Source organism: Oryctolagus cuniculus, chromosome 2 (genome assembly GCF_964237555.1).
Source record: "Oryctolagus cuniculus chromosome 2, mOryCun1.1, whole genome shotgun sequence".
In the NCBI taxonomy this organism is placed as follows: domain Eukaryota; kingdom Metazoa; phylum Chordata; class Mammalia; order Lagomorpha; family Leporidae; genus Oryctolagus; species Oryctolagus cuniculus.
The window spans coordinates 160,434,906-160,440,403 of NC_091433.1; the positions used below are offsets into that span (position 1 = coordinate 160,434,906).

Consider the following 5,498-nt stretch of genomic DNA (forward strand, 5'->3'; position numbering starts at 1 on the left):
GCTGGGACTCAAACCAGCATCCATATGGTAATGCTGGTGCTGCTGCAGCAATTTGACCCACTGTGCCCCAGCACAAGCTCCCATTTATTCTAGCTTAAGGAATGAACTGCTGATTCTACAACCAAAAATAAAGACAACTGAGATCACTAAATAAAAATTTTTTTATGTTGTCCTCTAACACAGTTACTGCCTGCTCCAATTCATTCTCCACAATACCAACAAACCGAATTTTTTAAAATCCCAATCTTGGAGCAGGTATTTGGTATAGAAGTTAAGATGCCATTGGGACCCCAAGTACTCGTTATCAGAATGCCTGGATTTGAGGCCCAGCTCTGCTCAAATTCCAACTTTGCCACCTATGACACTGGCATCCCATATGGGCAACAGTTTGATTCCAGGCTGCTCCACTTCCAATTCAGCTCCCTGCTAATGGCCTGAAAAGGCAGTGGAAGGTGGCCTAAGCATCTGGCCCCCTTCCACCCATATGAGAAACTGGATAAAAGCTCCTGGCTCCTGGCGTTGGCGAACTCTGGCCATTGCAGCTATCTGGGGAGAGGGGTCAAGAAATGGAAAGAAGATACCCCGCCCCGTGTGTGTGTGTGTGTGTGTGTGTGTCCCTCTCTCTTTCAAATAAATAAATCTTAATTAAAAAAAAAATAAAAAGCCCTTCAGGGGTTCCTCCATCACCACCTTCAAGACCAAAGCCAAACTTTTTAGCATGACATTGCAAAATTCTAAGTGATAAGGTCCTTGCTTCCTTCTTTCTCTAGCCTCCATCTCAATACTGTAATGAATTAATAGTGACTTAGCAATACCATAAAGTCCCATGCTAGGTACAGCAGAATATATCTAGAGAGCACATGGTTGAGCTCTTTAACTACCTAGGATTGAATCCCAGTTCTATCACAAGTTCATCTTAAACAAGAGATAGGTAACATTTTCTATAAAGAGCCATACAGTAAAGAGTTTACGCTTTGCAGATCATTTAGTCTCTGACACAATTACTCAACTATGCTACTGTATAAAAGTAGCTACAGGCAGACCTCAAATAAGTAAGTACAACTATACCCCCAATAAAATTTTATTTGAAATTTTAATTTCATAATTTTAATGTCATAAAATATATATTTTTTTACAGGCAGAGTGGACAGTGAGAGAGACAGAGAGAAAGCTCTTCCTTTGCCGTTGGTTCACCCTATTTTTAATAAAAGATTTACTTATTTATTTGGAAGCGGTCAGAGATCTTCCATAGAAAGTGAAGCAGCTGGGATTCCAACCAGTGCCCACATGGGATGCTGGCATTGTAGGAGGTAGCTTATCCACTACGTCACAACACCAGCCCCCAAATACTATTCTTTTGGGTTTTAACCATTTAAAAATGTAGTATTCATTTTAACAGACAGAAAGAGAACAACCAGGTCTGCACTATCAGTGGCAATTTGCTGAGTCCTGTTCTTTTTTTAAATTTAATGTTCTCTTTATATTTGCTTATTTTTTAATTTCATTTTATTTGAAAGGCAGAGAGGTAGCTTCCATCTGCTAGCTCACTCCCCAAATACCTGCAATAGTCAGGGCTAGACCTGGCTGAAGCAAGAAGCCAGAACTCAGTCTCAGTCTCCCACATGACATGGGAAGTACCCACATACTTGAGCCATCATCTGCTGATCAGAAGCAGAGCTGAGATCCAATCCCATACATTCTGAAATGGGGTGCTGGTGTCCCAAATGGCTTCTTAAGTGCTTCACCAAATGCCTGCTTCCACATCTGGATTTTTTTTTTTAAGATGTATTTATTTGAAAGGCAGAGCTACAGAGAGGCAGAGGCAGAGGCGGGGGTGGTGGGGGGAGAAAGAGAGATCTTCCATCCACTGGTTCACTCCCCACATGGCCACAATGGCTGGAGCTGAGGTGATCCGAAGCCAGGAGCCAGGAGCTTCTTCCAGGTCTCCCGCATGGGCGCAGGGGCCCAAAGGCTTGGGCCATCTTCTATTGCTTTCCCAGGCCACAGCAGAGAGTTGGACTGGAAGTAGAGCAGCCAGGTCTCAAACTGGCGCCCATATGGGATGCTGGTACTGCAGGCAGCAGCTTTCCCCACTATGCCACAAGCACGGGCCTAGATCTGGATTTTTAAAAGCTCATTTTGCTGGTATTTGAGAAAATGAATTGCAGAGGCAATACCATGTTATGACAAAACTGCAACAGTTCTGTTCAGTGATAAAAGTTGGCTTATTTGGCCGGCGCCGCAGCTCATTAGGCTAATCCTCCGCCTAGCGGCGCCGGCACACCGGGTTCTAGTCCCGGTCGGGGCGCCGGATTCTGTCCCGGTTGCCCCTCTTCCAGGCCAGCCCTCTGCTGTGGCCAGGGAGTGCAGTGGAGGATGGCCCAGGTGCTTGGGCCCTGCACCCCATGGGAGACCAGGAAAAGCACCTGGCTCCTGGCTCCTGCCATTGGATCAGCGCGGTGCGCCGGCTGCAGCGCGCCGGCCGCGGCGGCCATTGGAGGGTGAACCAACGGCAAAAGGAAGACCTTTCTCCCTGTCTCTCTCTCTCACTGTCCACTCTGCCTGTCAAAAAAAAAAAAAAAAAAAAAAAAAAAAAAAAAAGTTGGCTTATTTTCAACTCTAGAATCAGGAAGCACTTCATTCCCTAAGAGAGAATAAGTGAGCATTCTCATAGACTAACCAGAAGGGATTTGTTTTGTAGGCAGAGAAGGGCTGAAAAAAGCATAAAGAACAAAAATAGACTGGTCATTTCAAAGTTACATTCCCTGAAGACAGGAAAGGGGAGACAGAATAACATGCAATGTGGGCAGCCCAAGCGGCATCTTAACCACTGTGCCAAATGCCTGCCCCAGTCTCTGATCTTGAGCAAGTCATTTTATCTGTCTTCCACTCATTTTATCTTTTACTGAATATTTATTAAGATATTATTATTACTATTATTATTCCAGAATCAGTGATTTTCACACCAATATATTTTCATACCAATATATCATTGCACAAGGGAAAGAAAACTAGATTATGTAAAAATGATAAGTTCAAGAGAATATTATTTCATGGATCCTATAAAGATAGGAGGTGGAGGGAGAGGCTGAGCCACCTGAGAGTAGTTTTTGTTATCTCAAGACCTGCAGATATGGGTTTGGTTCCTTTTGTAGCTCTGGAGATAAGCAGATCCACAATCTGGACCAGGTTCATACCAGTATGCTCACTGTAATATACTGGCATGCTAGAGCACATATCTACCAGCCACCATGAACAGGAAACACTGGATCATAAAAGAAGGGGGAAGGGTGTGCAGGGAAGGTTTCTGTGGCACAAGGGGTTAAGTTGCTGCCTGGGAGGCCCACATCTTGATCAGGGTGCACGTTCAAGTCCCAGTTCTTCTACTTCCAATTCAACTCCCTGCTAATGCACCTGGGAGACAGCAGATGATGGCCTAAATAACTGAGTTCCTGGCTCTGGCTTGGAACTGGCCCAGCAACGACTGTTGCAGATATTTGGGGAATACACCAGTGGATGGAAGATATCTATGCCTTTCAAATAAATCTTAAAAAAAAAAAAAGGGGGGGGGGGAAGCAGCAGCTAGATTCTGGAAAATATCCACCTACTTCCCAGAAAAGCCCTGAGTATTCACACCCTTCCTTAGAATGTACCTCCTGGGGCCTGTGCTGTAGTGCAGCGGGTCAACGCCCTGGCCATCCCAAGTTCCAGACCAGCTGCTCCACTTCCAATCCAGCTCTATACTAAAGACCTGGGAAAGCAGTAGAAGATGGCCCAAGTCCTTGGGCCCCTGCACTGGAGTGGGAGACCCAGAAGAAGCTCCTGGCATCTGATAAGTGCAGCTCCAGCCGTTGTGGCCAATTGGGGAGTGAACCATCGGAGGGAAGACCTCTCTCCCTCCCTCTCCTCTCTCTGTGTAACTCTTTCAAATAAATAAATAAATATTTAAAAAAAATATACCTCCCTTTTCATTAAATAAATCATATAATATTAAAACACAGTTCAGATACAGGGATAATCTCCTAACAAGTGAACTTGCACTCTTGACTGTACAGTGTGTACTTTTATTTTCTCAATAAAGCACATTAGTCTCCAAATCCCTCTTGAATTCTTTCTCTCAACAAAATCAAGAATCTAGTTACTGGGGCGGTTGCTTGTGATGTCAACATCCCACACTGGAGTGCCAGTTGAAGTCCCAGCTGCTCCACTTCTGATCCAGCTCACTGCTAATGCCCTAGAAAGGCAGCAGATGTGCCAAGAACTGCCACCAATATGGGAGACCAGCATGGAATTCTAGGCTCCTGGCTTTGGCCTGGCCCAGCCTTGGCTGTTGTGGCTATTCGGGGAGCAAATCAGCAGATTTAAGATCAATCTTTCTCTTTCTCTTTTCCTCTCTCTGTTGCTCTGCCTTTCAAATAAATAAATAACTCTCAAAAAAAAAAAAAAAAAAAAAAAGAACCTGGTTACTGGGCCACACTAGCTATCTTGCCCCACTATGGCACTATGGTTTTTCCTATTGGCTATATGAGTAGTTACCACTCAAAAGCTTTATGGTGGAGCCAGTGCTATGGCTTAGCAGGTAAAGCTGCTACCTGTAGGGCCGGCATCTCACACAGCCACCAGTTTGAATCTTGGCTGCTACACTTCCAACCCAGCTTTCTGCTGTGGCCTGGGAAAGCAGTGGAGGATGACCCAAGTCCTTGGCCCCCTGCACCCACGTGGGAGACTAGAAGGGGCTCCTGGCTCCTGACTTTGGATAGGCGCCACTCCAGCCAAAGCGGCCAACTGGGGAGTAAACCAGTGGATGGAAGACCTCTCTCTTTCTCTCTGCCTCTCTGTGTAACTCTTTCAAGTAAATAAATAAATCTTAAAAAAGGCGGTATGATAGGTGCACTATAAATTAACCAAGTGTAAGATATACTTCTATCCTTAAGAAATTGATTATCTAGTTAAAGAGATAAGATATATAAACAGAAAACAGCTACTTAAAATCAGGTTGCACCTAACTAAAAAATATAAGGCACAACTGGTTTCTGTGAGTAAAACAAATGTCCTATAAAAATTTAGAAAAGCAGGGAGAGGGAGATCCCTGTGGATTGAAATGGTCAAAGCTGATTCTAGATAAATAGGAATTAGAAAGAGAAAGGAAATAAATTAACTAAATAATGAGTTAACAAGAAACAAGGTAAAGCAAGAAAAGAGATAGTTTAAGAATCCACATAAGATTCAAAAAAGGGTAAGTAGTAAAGTGCTAGATTGAACAAGCTACAGCCAAGTGGTAGGACAGCTTGGATATCAAGCTAAAGTTTTATCTCAGAAAACTGAAATGAGTAAAAGTTTTTCAAAACTGGGGAGTGAAAATAAAAATGGTATCTTAGAATAATCTCATGGCCATATGCAGGTTAAGTGAGAATGCAATGAAATCAAATGCTGAGAGATTAGAAGCATTAAAACAACTGCTTAAAGTGAGTCAGAACACTGAAAAACGACATCAATCA

General features: G+C 43.7%; 1 protein-coding gene across 7 annotated transcripts in view; it reads right to left on the bottom strand.

Moving 5' to 3' along the window:
* Positions 1–5,498, bottom strand: part of EML4 (EMAP like 4) — a 180,354-nt gene that overhangs the window by 146,560 nt on the left and 28,296 nt on the right. The gene's annotated exons all lie outside the window — the stretch shown is intronic.